This window comes from Lepidochelys kempii, chromosome 7, assembly GCF_965140265.1.
Source record: "Lepidochelys kempii isolate rLepKem1 chromosome 7, rLepKem1.hap2, whole genome shotgun sequence".
In the NCBI taxonomy this organism is placed as follows: domain Eukaryota; kingdom Metazoa; phylum Chordata; order Testudines; family Cheloniidae; genus Lepidochelys; species Lepidochelys kempii.
The window spans coordinates 20,417,045-20,432,420 of NC_133262.1; the positions used below are offsets into that span (position 1 = coordinate 20,417,045).

Below are 15,376 nucleotides of genomic sequence, written 5' to 3' on the forward strand. Positions count from 1 at the left end.
CGAAATCACAGGTAGTTGGGTGCGATGCTGGGCTCTGTGACAGAGTGTCTGCTACTACTGGATTTTTCCCAGAACATATTTAGCAACTGAGTTGAATCACGTTAACCTTATCAATAGACATTGGCATCTCAGTGGTGCTTGATCCAGATATTTCCCATTGATGAGGGTTGCAAGCAGCTTATGGTCAGTGTAAATGAATCCAGTCCACACGGATATCTGTGTTTAAAAAAAAAAACAACAAAAAACGCACATGCCCATACGCTTGCCAGGCACTTCCTTTTTTTTAAAAAAAAAAAAATCTGTGCGTATTGGTTTTTCAGCTTCTGTAATTGTGAGCGTGGCTTTCACTCAGAAGCATGTTGTTGCAGCACTACACCACCTGAGCCACAGCTGCTTCCATCTGCACTGACCCCTCCCACCCCCCATTGTGGGTTTGCACACATCACAGTACTTGAGGAGAACAGGAGCTGTTGAGGGTTTTGTTGCGCTTTCCCACTGAAGATCCATATATCAAAATATCGTCTATGAAAACTACAACTCCAGTGGTGTTCATTAGCAGTTCTGCTATCTTTCTTTGGAAAATTTCAGGTGCACTGGTAATCCCAAAGGGTAATTTTCAAAAGCAAAATCTCCCAAAGGTTGTGATAAAGGTAGTCCATTTAGCACTTTCTTTGGCTAAAGGAATTTGCCAGAATCCATTCAAGGCATCCAGCTTGGAGAACTCTATAGCTCCTTTTACTTTGGGGCAGAAGTCAGCCAGTGTCATTAAGTCTTTTAAGATCTGCACAAATCTGTATTTTTTCCATTTCCCTCCACCCCCAGCCCCTTATAACTGGTACCACTGGGGCACACCATGCTGTTGGCTCAGACATTACTCTATTATACCAGTCCACTCCATTCTCTTTGCTTCATAAAATGGTAAAGGAGTTAATGGGATAGTAATCCTGTGAGATATATGTACACTATATGGTTCACTATTGTCTCTTACAGTTATTTGTACCAAATCTCCTTTCAAAAGTCCAGAATCACCAAATATTCCATAGAGTGCTTTCACCTTTCTCACTAGGCCCATCTTGGCTGCCATGGTGCAGCTGAGAAGGCTGTTGGTCTGTAGCTCTTTGACCACATACTCTCTGAATGCATAGCTTTTGTCTGTGTAAGTTGTTTCTTTGAACTGGCCCACGCAAATCCAGTATATCACCAGGGCTAGTCAGAGTTCATAGAATCATAGAATATCAGGGTTGGAAGGGACCCCAGAAGGTCATCTAGTCCAACCCCCTGCTCGAAGCAGGACCAATTCTCAGTTAAATCATCCCAGCCAGGGCTTTATCAAGCCTGACCTTAAAAACCTCTAAGGAAGGAGATTCTACCACCTCCCTAGGTAACGCATTCCAGTGTTTCACCACCCTCTTAGTGAAAAAGTTTTTCCTAATATCCAATCTAAACCTCCCCCACTGCAACTTGAGACCATTACTCCTCATTCTGTCATCTGCTACCATTGAGAACAGTCTAGAGCCATCCTCTTTGGAACCCCCTTTCAGGTAGTTGAAAGCAGCTATCAAATCCCCCCTCATTCTTCTCTTCTGCAGGCTAAACAATCCCAGCTCCCTCAGCCTCTCCTCATAAGTCATGTGTTCCAGACTCCTAATCATTTTTGTTGCCCTTCGCTGGACTCTCTCCAATTTATCCACATCCTTCTTGTAGTGTGGGGCCCAAAACTGGACACAGTACTCCAGATGAGGCCTCACCAATGTCGAATAGAGGGGAACGATCACGTCCCTCGATCTGCTCGCTATGCCCCTACTTATACATCCCAAAATGCTATTGGCCTTCTTGGCAACAAGGGCACACTGCTGACTCATATCCAGCTTCTTGTCCACTGTCACCCCTAGGTCCTTTTCCGCAGAACTGCTGCCTAGCCATTCGGTCCCTAGTCTGTAGCTGTGCATTGGGTTCTTCCGTCCTAAGTGCAGGACCCTGCACTTATCCTTATTGAACCTCATCAGATTTCTTTTGGCCCAATCCTCCAATTTGTCTAGGTCCTCTGTATCCTATCCCTCCCCTCCAGCATATCTACCACTCCTCCCAGTTTAGTGTCAGTTTAGTATCCCAGTTTAGTTGTCGGGTGACATCAGCTCTGGGAGAAGTTGAAGGTGATTGTAAGTCCTTTCTGAGATGACTGTGACGTCAGCTCCTCACAATATTAAAGTCAATTGTCTTACCATGAATATTCAACTTCGCTATCCAGGCAGGCCCTGTCATCACAAGTGATAGATCCCAGAAACTATTGCTCTTGATTGTCTGTCTGTAATATGAATCGTGAATCAGCACCCTGACTGCTTTGGTGCAGCAAACAGCTGCAAAATGTCAATATTTCATACATTTATTACACGACATGCCTCCGGCTGGACATGCATCATCTTTTGGGATATGACTTTTCCATACCTTGTGCGCAGAGGCTGGATTTTGTCTGGGAGTTCTCTCTGCTTGCCTCGGGTTTTATGAAAATGACTTTTTAACATTCTGCTATCTATAGTTTGAGCTAGTTTCAGGTTTTTCAAGTTGCTCCTGTCTTTTGTTCTGTTGTTTTGACTAATTCTGACTGCTTTGTTAGCTGTATAGCTATCAAGAATCCGGGCCTGCAGCAGAGTTAGTCTTCAGGCAGCCCCATCAGTACAGCTGTCCTGCAGCAGGCTGCCTGATTAGCCATGCTGCCTGATTGGCTGGCCACAGATGCCAGCAGGATGGCTGCTCAGTGCTCCTGTGTTACCTTTTTCATGCTGCTCCTGCTTTGCACCGGGCCTTGCCCCTGCCTTCAACCTCTCCTTGCCTGCTATCCTGCTTGCTCAGGTTCCTGCCCTCTAGTTTGACCCTTGGTTTTGGCTCTTGCCTGGAGACTTGGGCTTGACTCTCGACTCTGCTATCCAGTTCCTGTTCCTAGTGTGGCCCTTGGCTTTGGCGCTGGACTACTGACCCTCACTCTGACCACTAGACTAGACTGCCCTTATCCCAGTTGGCTGGCAATAGCTGTGGGTAGGCTTAAATCTCTTGTCAATTGTAGCTGCCGTGAAAGGGTTTTTATCTGTTAACCCAATAATCAGCCTGTCTCTGGTATTTTCATGCTTTGCATTTCAGCCAGTGTATGCAGAGCTGTTATAAAACATTCAACACTTTCCCCTGGTTCCTGAATTCTCTGGTGAAAACATGCTCTTTCATATATCCCATATCTCTGGGGTCTGAAGTATCCATCAAACATAGCCAGAACCTTTTCATAGTTCTTTGACTGTCTTCAGTAAAGTCAAAGGATTTAAAGAGAGAGACTGCTTGCTTCCCCATAGCATAAATTACAGAAGATACCTTTATATCATCTGTTTCTCTGTGGAGTTTGTTTGCAACTTGAAATCTTGCAAAATACTGCTTCCAGTCTGTCCATTGCCCATTTGTCAAAGCTGAAGTTCTCTGGGGCATTGAAGAATGGCATGTTGGTGAGATCCTGCAACCTTTGTTCCTTCTGTTTGCAGCCTTTTGTTGCTGTTTTCCCTTCTGTTTCTGTTCTTCGTTTACTCCTGGACTGGCCACAGAGCTTGCTTATACATACCTGATGTATTCATTGTAAGAACCTTTAATACTCTGTCTGGTATGACTGGGGTTTGTTTTAAATAAGGTATTTTATACATAGTGCCACTTAATGGATGAACAGTATAATACAGTTTAGCATTCCATTACACAGACTGCAGAGAATGAAGATTCTGTGACCAGTGGGTCAGGTGACCTGAAGGGGCACCAAGGTGGCGGTTGGAGGATGCCTGAGGACATTGCAAGGTGTACTAAGGTTCCTGCAGGACCCTGAGTCAACGTGTGGGGAGAGATGCCAGTGAAAAGGCTTGTAGAGAAGTCCAAACTCCCAGCAAGATGTACTGGGAGGGCAGAGAGACGGACCGCAGGGAGAAGGATTTGTGCATGGTCTGAAACTGGGGTGAATAAGACTTTATTTTTGAGGGTTTTTTTATGTTCATAAACCAGACCCCAAGCAGGGGGTGATGGTGTTGGACACAAGCCTTTGTGGAGTTACTGGGGAGCCTGAGAAGGGGAAACTGAGGTAGGGTGCTGCAGAGTCATGCTTGTCCAGTAGGATGTGCTACACCGCTGGCATGCTCTGTTACAATCATCAAGAAGGTGGAAGGGACACAGTATGTGACCTGTTCCTATCTCAGGATTCTGATCCACTAGAACAGGGGTCAGCAACCTTTCAGAAGTGGTGTGCCGTGTCTTCATTTATTCACTCTAATTTAAGGTTTCGCTTGCCAGTAATACATGTTAACGTTTTTAGAAGGTCTCTTTCTATAAGTCTATAATATAACTAAACTATTGTTGTATGTAAAGTAAATAAAGTTTTTCAAATGTTTAAGAAGCTTCATTTAAATTAAAATGCAGAGCCCCCCGGACCAGTGGCCAGGACCCGGGCAGTGTGAATGCCACTGAAAATTGGCTCGCGTGCCATAGGCTGCCTACCCCGGCACTAGAACCATAACACTTGCACGAACTGCAGAGCTCCTATCGGAACTTTCCTCAAATTAAGATTGGGCATGGTTTGATCTGGGGTGATTCTGGTCCATCTTTTCTTTGAAGGAGAAGATGGAAGTGACTTATCTCCCTGAAAACACGGTGATCCACATCCTTGCCAAGTGCCTTCTGCCAACAATGATCTGGCACTACACTGAGCAGAATATGTGATCAAAACTGCATCTGGTATGTCAGATTGTTTTAGAATTCCACCTACAACTAGTCCTGTAAGTGGGGATTTCCCACACGCACACACAGCAGGGAGGAATGAAAATGTGCTGTGGTCCAGAAATGCAATTTGTGTAGTGTGTGTGGTGGGGAGGGTGCTAAGAGACATTGGCTCGTGAGGGGAGGTCAGTATGTATTACTTTAATAATAATAATAATAATCCTATTGTGGTAAACCTAAAGGCCACAGAGTGCCCCATTGCTGATGCACTGTAAATCCCAAACCTCAACTTGTTATGTAAGCGAGATTTCCCCCAATGAAAAGGGTTACTTTAATCCCCTCATCTATTAAATGGGCTTTTCTTTTCTTTTAAGCTGAGCTGAGAGAACTATTATCCCATAATTGGATATACCACAGCTTTGTGTCCCTGACTGAGGTGTGAGCCTATATTTGTTTCTACCCTTGAAACAATACTGGTCAGACTACGCTATGCTGTTACTTGACTTTGTGTATACTAACAAATCCATGGCCACAGAGGACTTGACAGTCATCACTGTGCAGTGCATTACAGAGCCTCCGCACTGCATAGCAGCAGTAAGGGTTTACTCTGATCCTCCTCCAGAGACTCAGGCTCCGACTGTTTCAGCTGAGAGAGACTCTAATAAAGTGGGGCCTAAGATGCCCATGATTCCATCCAGGAGGGGGCAGCCTCATACATATACCTAATTAGTAATTTGGTGGCTCGTATTCAATGGTCCTCTCCACCACTTCCGCTCAAGGAAGTGGCAGAATTTATATTGGTGAGAAAGAATTTACTTTTTTTTTTTTAAGGGTTAAACATGATTTCTGCACCCCACCACCCAAATATAAAAATATACGTTAAACTGAATCTCGTCATCGTTTCTTATACGGCCAGCAGCGCTCTGGATGGCCTTGCACCACAGTAACTATTCTGAAAGACACTGGGTTAGATTTCCCCAGGAGTTAGCAGGCAGCACTTGTGCACTGAGTGTGAATGGCCTTAGGTGAGTTTTCCAACCTCTTTTCTTCTCTTGCCTTAATGCAGGTGGTTGCTGGACACCTTAGGGCTGCTCCATCAATAAGCCATTCTGTGCCGGCCAGGGTTGTTGGGAGTACATTGTGCTCTGGCTCTGCCCTGACATGCTTGAGAATGACCTCCGCTGTAAGGGATCCTTAACTGTTGCTGCTGCCTTCTGTACCCTTTTATTCCAGAGTAGCAGCACAAAGGGTCCTTGTATCTGACTGAGGGTCTGCTCTGGAGCTCAGTTATTTTTCCTGTGCAGTCTGTCAGTTTGCAATGAATGCTTAGGCACGTGACACCAAAACAAAGGAGCTACTTAGGCTGCTCCTGCTGCTGGAGCCCCGTCCTTAGCAGAGTGCCTGAAAACTAGTGTAGATCTCGAAGGAGGTATCCCAGCTCAAAAGCTGAATCTAACACGGACAGTGCATTTAGGCTTGTTTGAAATTAGAAATGTTGGCTGGTTAGTAGGTAGGTCCTTAGAGCCCTTCCAGTAAACTTGAAAAACCATCTAGGCCTCCTTACCCTCTTCTCTCCCTCCATAAAAAAGTCGCTGCATTATTTCTTTTCTGGTTTTCATTTCTCCAAATTTTAGCTTTAGGCCACGGGTTGGATTTTTTTCTTTTGTTTTTTAATGCTGATTCAGTGTAATTACTGGGGCTTATGAGGATCCGTTCTGTTAATGTATGATGTACACATCCTCCCAGTGAGGGGCGGAGCTCCAATAATGAGGGAACAGATCAAATTCCCGGAAGTCCCCGAAGGTTTTTATCTCGCTGGTGATGAGATGTTTTATGTTTGTGCGCCTGTAGGCACAAAAAAGCCAAAGGAGTGTTTTATCTCAAGGTTTCCTAATTTTGTTTTTTGGATTGGTCTGACCAGTTTTTGGCATTGGTGACATCTGTTTCACGTGTTTTCTTCTCCTTCCAGAACCCTAATTGGATCTTAAATGTAAAAGGTCCTATTATAAATCTCCTGAGTTCTGGTAGTGCAAACAAGGTTGCTGATCAAGCCTCAGAAATCCTAGAGCAAGCTGGACTCCATAAACTCAGTGGGAACTGTAGGCACTCGGCGCCTCTGGAAAAACAGGCCACAATTCTGCCTTGTATTTTAGGGGGGCCCGAGGGGAGGAGGCTTCTCTAGGTGATGTGGTATGAAAACTATTTCTCTTCAATAGGCATCTTGTCTCTTTTTTGTGTTTGACAAGCTCACACAAGCTTTGTGTGCTCAGATGAAAGGGGCTAGATAATACAAGTCTTTTTTCATTTTCTGAGGAGAACATGCCTGAATTACAAGTTTAATTTTTTTTTTTTAAGATAGCTGGTTAAAGGCAAACCAACCTGGTTCTAAAGTGTTTCTCTGTGGGAGAACCACTCATCCCTTTTGACCGTCTCTAGGAATGGTGTCTGCTCTGCTTCCTGGTGACTCCTTGCTGCCATTCCCAGAATTCTTACTGGTTAAAAGGGACCTTAATTCTAGGAACAGCAGCTTGAAACAATAGATCAAGGTTAGAGGAAGACCTGGTGGGTCACCTCTAAACCTGTGTGGGGCTTGCCCATTTGAAAGGCTTGCACAGTTGCCCTGAATTCAGTTCCTAAGACCAGCTGAATTTCATGTGTGTGTTGGCCTTTGTGATGAAAGTGTAAGGCTTTTCTGATTGTCCTAGTACTTGCAATTTGGCTCCTTGGAGCACATAGAAAGGTCAAAGCCTTCTCCTTGCTGTCCTCATATACTCACTCCTCTGTAACGAAACTCAATTGTTTCCTAAATTTAGGTGAATAAGAGATGTGGGTGTTTTCTCTAGCGGGCCCCCTCCCTTTTTTCCCCAGAGGGGTCTAGAAAGAGCTGCAGAGTGATCGTAAATGGCAGCATGATGGGAACCCAGTAGAAAACGACTCTGCAATTAGTAAATCTCTCCTATTGTGACAGCTCTGTTATTAAACTGTCATAAATGTGAGGCCATTAATCTGCTCTCGCCTCAATCCACACATTTTCTCTCCTTGCCCACTCCTGATTTTAACACATAAACTGCCTTTGTATTTACCAGTTCAGAGAATCATAGAATATCAGGGTTGGAAGGGACCTCAGGAGGTCATCTAGTCCAAACCCCTGCTCAAAGCAGGACCAATCCCCAATTTTTGCCCCAGATCCCTAAATGGCCCCCTCAAGGATTGAACTCACAACCCTGGGTTTAGCAGGCCAATGCTCAAACTACTGAGCTATCCCTCCCCGCTTGCACCATGCTCCCATGGTGGGCGGGGGGGAAATGTAGAGGGGGATCTTTTCAGCAGCTGAAAACGTTAATGCAAGGGGAATGGAGAGGGGGAAACCCCAGGAGCTGTCAAAACCTGCTGGCTTTGAGGCTTTCACTAGCTCTTTAAAACTGGAGGAAGCACAATGCAGGTGCCTGGCCTCTGAAAGCCAAATCAAGCTTTGCCCTTGGGGAGGCTGGTTGATGGAGGACAGCATGATAAGAAATTGGTGGTCTTGTTGCCGTAAGCCGTTAGCAGAGGCGGAATGGGGAAAATGGGAGTCCCTGAGAAAGCTAGGTGAGTCCAGCATCCCGACTTTTGTTGGCTTAATGCCAAGTGCTACCATCCTCCTCATGCCCAGGACTCCAACTATGGGTGGTACTGAGCTGGAGTGAGCGCGCATAGAATCACATTCAGGGATGACAGTGTGTCTATTTCAGCCCATGAGGTCCCTCGTAAGTACAGGTGTGTACTAGCAGCTGGCAGTCCTGAGTCAGATGGGCTCATTCCACCTCTATTAGCAGAATGTTGTACGTAGCCCAAGGGAAGGGAAAGCCTGAGACGTGAAGGGTGTGGAGGTGTCAGGAGGAACAAGAATTTTAAAAAGCATATCCCTCTGTTAGAGGGAAGCTTCCTAACATAGACCAGGTATTTGGCTGGTATCTTGTAGCAGGGATCGCAGGTGTTACTGTGCTCAATACTAATCCCCTGCGCTGTCCTAGAAGAGGCGGCGTATCGATTTAAACATTTGCATTGTGTTCATTATGATGGTATGTGAGCGCCTCTGGTATTGTGGGGAAATTCTCTGGCCTGTTACTGTGTTATGCAGGAGGTCAAACTAGATGATCACAATGGTCCTTTTTTGGCTTTAAAATCTCTGAATTACACTGAATTGGTGAGTGTGCTGCCTCCGTCTTAAAATCACAGTTTGAGCATTTCAAAACTTTTCAACAGTAAGGTCTTGAAGTATCACGGTGTTTGTTTGAAGGCCTCTCTCAGGCTTTTTTCGGTTCAGGAAATTGGGTGGGAAGTAAGGTGACCTGCAAATATTTTTAGGACTTGCTGACTTTGTCCAGCAAACGATCATAAGATGAGCTTTTCCTTGTAGTACTCTTGCATTTCTGCCTCTGGACTTGGATGAAAAAAAAAGAAATTTAGAGGCATGTATAAGTCAAAGGCCAAAACTTTTATCCAAATTCTTTCTAGACATCAAAATTTTTGGTTCAGTTATGTTGTTTTTCTCCAAAACCATTCGCTCAATTCCTAGTTCGCATTTGAAATTATTCAAAATCTTGATCTTTCTTTTTTTTACTGGTAAAACAGTCAAGCTGCTTAACATTTTCAGACTCAAAACAAGAAAAAATATTTGAGAAACACCCACTATGCATGTTTGACATCCTTTTGATTAGGTACAAATGGGCCTGAATCAAAACTCCAGCTATGAATCTTAGAAAAGTTTGGGGGAGTGGTGTTTGTTTTTGTCTGGATTCAGTTCAAACACAGCAGTTCAGCCCATCTCTACTTTTAACTTTTCTGAACCTTTCTGATTGTGGAGCATCTGCCTCACAAATCTTAAACAGAATAGTAGATTCCAGAATTGGAACATGCTGGCCATATCAATGTTACATTCTGATCTGTGGAAAGAGTTGGAGAAACAGGTAATGTGGAAAAATTAGTGGGTGAGATGGAACACATCTACACAGTCTATTACTGATGCTCAACCTCTTAAGCCATGACTGAGTTCATCTTTCCTAGTCTACAGAGAAATTTGAGAGAGTGAAACCTACTGATCTGTGTGTGTTCGTCTCCCTCTGTGCCCTATCCATAGATGATGGGGTGGTAAAACACTCCTAACTACAGAGCTTATTACTCAAGCTGTAGAGACTCATGCTGTTAGCTCTGGAGGTCCCTGGTTCAATCCCTGGTATCAGTCAAGATAGTTGCTATCACAAGACCTCAGCCTAATGGGGGGGAAGAGACTTCTACCTAAAGGAAGAAACTCACTTTGGTACCTAATGGAATATTTATTGCTTCCATGTCATTATGGGGTGTGATGACATTTGTCCATAATTGAGATGAACAAAGACCATTCATAACAATCGTTATGTGCAACAATGGCCTGCAAGATATCCACACAGGCAACAAGATGTGTTTGACCTTTGTCTTAATCTCCTGGTGGCGAGAAGAAACACTGTTGCTGGAGAATTTGTTTAGATGCCTTAATGGAATGAGGTTATTTTTGTGCTTGTCTGCCCCATAAACTGATATCCTTCATTTCAGTTTGTGACATTGAAGCCAATGAGGGCCTGTAGACAATTCTTTGCCTTAGGCAGCTAAGGGACTCTAAAGCATTGCATGAACAAGACACCGCTTACCACCAGTTTAAGTGGCAATTGTGTTCGCAAATGTCTGTCTCATTGAGGCAGAGGCATGTTACCTCAACCCTTTACGTGGAGTAACAAGCCCTGTTTGCTGCTAGCCACTTCTTTAGATTGTGACCATGCCAAGCTCAGTGGAGAAACCATTCTGAACAAACACTGTATTTTCCCTTCCCACACGTTAAAGTCTTCAGCAGAGCTACAGAATGGGAACTTTATGGTCACATCAGCAATAATGACTTTGACACTCCAGAGGGATTTTCAAGGAATTCTAAGTGGATATTTAGAGACTATGCAAGCAAAGCTGTCCTGTTTTAATGTTCTTATGCAGCTTTATCCTTTTTCAAAGTGTTTACCCACTTCTTGGGATAGAGGGCAGCTAAGCATGTAGGTGCTGTCTGGACTAGATGTTTCCAAAAGCTTAGGTAGCCAAGATAATTTTATAGAGATGGGGTTGGTTGTGTGTGTTTTTTTTTTTTAAGCTTCAAATCTGCCCAAGCTTATGCAAAGCAGTCACTATCCTACTTCTTGGCTGAGTTAACAGGCAACCCTCTGATCTATAGACTGGGGAGTGAACATGATCTAAAAGCTCTCTGGTGGGTGGAGAGTCTGAGATAGAGGAGGAGTGTCAGGTGGGGGAGGGCAAAACTGTCCAGATAAATCACTGAGATTGTTCTAAAGCACCAAGGTAGCCTCCGTCGTCACCACCACCCACTTCTTCAGCTATTTACCAAGGCTGGGCTGGCATAAATCATCTGTGCTGTGTAAACACTTAGATTACATTTGCATTGTGTTGCTATGGTAACTGAACTGGAAGCCTTGGATAAACACACACAAGCCATCTTGCTGCTTTGAGACTGCCTCCAAGCTGGGGGGGGCGGGGGGGGGGAATCTGGTCGGGGAAATCTGTTCTTTTCCTAACCTTTGCGAATTGCACAGGGTTTGTGGGTTCCTAACTTTGTGAACAGAAGGGTTTGTGCTGGGGACACCAAGGTCTTTAAAAGCAAATAAAGAAGAGTATTTAGCTAGTGCAACCACAGCGGCCGAGCTGTACCAGTGCCGCTGTGCCACTGTAAGATCTCCCGTGTAGCCACGCTATGCTGACAGGAGAGAGCTCTCCTGCCGGCATAGCAGGGTCCACACCGGCGCTTCTGCCCGTGTAACCTAGGTTTTCTTTCACACCCCTGCGTGACCTAAGTTATACCGACAAAAGTGCTAGTGTAGACGTACTCTGACTCTCCTGCAGTAAGGAAGAAGCCTGGGCTGTGCATGCTGCCCTTCGGTGAGCTAGGACAGGGGTTCTCAATCGGGGTACGTGTATCCCTGGCAGGACACCACAGGTCTTCCGCTCGTCCGGATATTTGCCTAGGTTTGCAACGGGCTACATAAAAAGCACTAGCAAAGTCAGTACAAACTACAATTTCATACAATGACTTGTTTAGACTGCTCTATGTACTATACACTGAAATGTAAGTACAATAGTTATAGTCCAATTGATTTAAAACTATACGGGTAAAAATCAAAGTCAGCAATTTTTCAGTAACAGTGTGCTGTGACACCATTTTTTTTTTTGTATTTTTATGTCTAATTTTGTAAGTAAGTAGTTTTTAAATGAGATGAAACGTGGGGCTATGCAAGACAAATCAGGCTCCTGAAAGGGGTACAGTAGTCTGGAAAGGTTGAGAGCCACTGAGCTAGGGTGCTTTGAGCCTATTTTGCTCTTAATGATGCAGAAATCCTTTGATCTGGCCTGTTTCATCTTGGATTATGTTCTTTCTCTTGCTTGTCTGTAAAATCCTGCCAAATAACCTGTTGTTTGGACGAGAGAGTGAATCTGGTGAACCCAGCCAGCACTGTGGAGAGATACAAGCCCATTTCAGAGCCCTAAGCTATTTGCTATCCTTTGACATAAGTTTATTGCAGGATCATGTCTGGCTGGCTCCTCCTGCCCACCAACCCCTGGGTGCTGTGTGTGATCATCCTTCCCCGCCTCTTCTCCCCCCCCCCCCCCATTTTGATGATGCATCAGGAAGGAGGAGTGACTCTACAATCAGAATTCTCTCTAGTGATGAGTGACCCTTAGCAAGTTCTTGGCATTCAGTTCAAATACACATTGAAAATATTGGCTGCTTCTCAGAACTTCAGGATTCTGCAAACCGTGAAGGCTTGTTTCCTGTTGGCTTTCTTCCCCTGGAGATTTCCAGCTGAGAAAAGAAGCGGCATGCTGATATGTAGACCTGTATTAAGGAGAGGGCAAGGGGAATATCTGAGATCCTTACAGGTCTGATTCTTAAAAGGAGTGAAGGTTTGGGGTCATGATTCTTCCTTCAAAACTAGTTTGGCCATCCCTAAATTTGACTTCTTTCCTTCCCCTCCCCTCCCCTCCCCTCCCCTCCCCTTCCCCCCCAGGAGTAGGAAGAAAACTACTTCTTGCATAAATTCAAACTACTTCATTGGCCAAATCCATTTACTAGGTCCCCCCACCTAATACAAGATAGCACTGCTTTGTAAAGCACTTTCATACCAACTGGTGTATCCCAACACACTTTATAGAGGAGAGCGTGTATATTATAACCTACATACGCTAAGGCAGTTGTGTAAAGAACACACACATTGTCAAAAGTGCGTGCCCAATTTAGGTGCTGGCATCCTCCACCCCCGCAATGTACGGACCTGACTGGGGCGGAGGTGGACATACGTAACCACATGGGCATGCAAAATCCAGATGCCCATGCACTGGTGGTTGCACATGATTAAGTTGGGTGTGCAAGGGCATGTGCTCTTTTAGAACCAACCCTCTGAGAATGTGGAACTGAATGATCACAGTAATGCATTTTTCAGAAAACCAATGTGAGGGCAGCAGAAAGGCCTGGTCAAGAGAGAATAGATGAGATCTTTAAGATGAGTTTATAAAGAAATGGAGAGTTGGGCGGGGCAATGAACTACAAGAATTCAGGAGGGTTTTTTTTCTAGATGATTGGAATTGCAGAGGAAGCCTGTGGCCCAAACTGTTCTGAGATTATGTAAAGGTCCAGAAAAAAGGCCAATGCTAGATGAAGTGACAGGAAAGATGCCATGCCAAATGGGTAAGCTGGAGCAAGACCATGGTAAGCTTTTACAATAAACTTCCTCTATGGGGGAATCAGCATGTGTAGTCCCATCTTGTGAGAGCTCTCATCAAAGGGTTGGAGTTGAGTTCGATTGCTCATCTAAACCACCTCAGTCTGTAAAATCTGACCAACAATCTTGCAACAAGGTGCTGTTCCAAGACTTCTGGTATTGCTTGCTCCGCTGCAGGTTGAAAACACTACAAAAACAGTCCGCTTTGCGGAGAGTCCAAATAGTTTTCACCAGAGCTGGCTGAGGCATTCCCCTTCCCCGGCCCCCAACGAAAATGTGTCTTTTGATGACATGGACAAGGTGGGTGAGATAAGATTTTATTGGATCAGCTTCTAGAATTTGTGGGGGTTTTTTCATTTTGTTGAACACTGCAAATATTTCATCAAAAGACATTTTACATTATGGAAAAAATGTTTTTGGATAGAAAATTTCAACCCATTCATAGAAACACCTCTGATGCAATGCCAGGAATACATTACAATGGACGGGCGTCTCTCCATGAGATTTTCTAGCAGGAGTGAAGGTGGGTTTTTATGCAGTTTCAATCCAAGTGCAATTTAAATGTCAGCACTGATTTGCAAAAGAACAACTATTGCTCCCAAAAAGAACCCCTTGAGAAACCCAAGGGAAAAATGATAGTATTTCCAAATAAACGAGCCACTAATTTCAAGTGAAAATTATGGGGAAAATATTCTGTAATTTCTACGGCAATTACACCTGCTTCTCCATCTGCTTAGCGCACAATCCTCTCCAGAAGAGTGTGCACCTGAAATCTTGTAAGGAAGCATTAATATTCCCCACAATGGCTTAGTGACTGCTTGTTAGTTCAGCACATCTGTAAGCTTTGTTGGTCTTATTTTTTTTTCTTGCTCAAGACACCTCCAACCATCCCCTATCCATATACAGAGGAACCGTGCAGTTCTCCCTCCACTAAACCCTCAAACCCAGCAATTCTCACATGTAGCTGAGCAGTTTCACAGCAGGTCTTGGCAACTAATTAATAGCAGAGTGTGGTCTTGTGTCACCGAAACTGTTGCTTGTTGGACTTGTATAGATTTGAAGCATAAATCTAATACATTATCCTTCTCAAAATGAACAAAAAGTTTCTGTGATGATAGTATCTTTTGAGGGGGCAAATATAATTTTGCTTAGTACTCTACAGTGGGCCTCCTGATCAGAGGTGTGGGATATTGATGTTTTGGACACAGGACTGGGAGACATCAGACCTGTGTCGTCCTACTGCCTCTTCCTGTGACTTAGGCAAGTCCTATCCTCCTCTGTGCCTGTTTTCCCCATCTATAAAATGGGGACAATGCTCCTTGCCTCTCTTTGTAAAGTGCTTGGAGAGCTGCATGTGAAAATGCTGTGTACGTATTAGTAGCGGTTGCTGTACCCTCTGATTTCAGGATGGGATAGCAGCTTTTTGTTTAGAAGAATGGAGAGATTCATGTGGTATACAGGATATATTGCAAACCCTTAATTCCCTGCTGTTTGTCCCCCCAAACATGGGAGCAAAAATAGTATTTGGAAGCAAATGCAGCCATTCTGGTTAATGGCTTCACATCCTCCAGCAGCACCCCAAAAGTCAAAACAAACCTGCCATAGCTTGGCTGATGCAAGCCAATGCAAGGAGTTAGCTAGATTCTGAGCGCAAATGAAATGGATCCATCTTGTTTCCTCTGGGCTCCCTGTACAGTTCAAGTATGTATTGCACTTTTGCTCACTTTGCTCTATTCCAGAGGTTCCCAAACTTTTCTTATTGCATATCCCCTTCTATATCTACTCACTGCCCATGTACCCCATTTCAGATCTACCCACTGCCTGCATTCCCCTACCCTTCTCATCACTGATATTTT

At 44.4% G+C, this 15,376-nt stretch overlaps 1 protein-coding gene across 4 annotated transcripts in view; it reads left to right on the forward strand.

Moving 5' to 3' along the window:
* Nucleotides 1–15,376, forward strand: part of GRIP2 (glutamate receptor interacting protein 2) — a 480,102-nt gene that overhangs the window by 325,567 nt on the left and 139,159 nt on the right. The gene's annotated exons all lie outside the window — the stretch shown is intronic.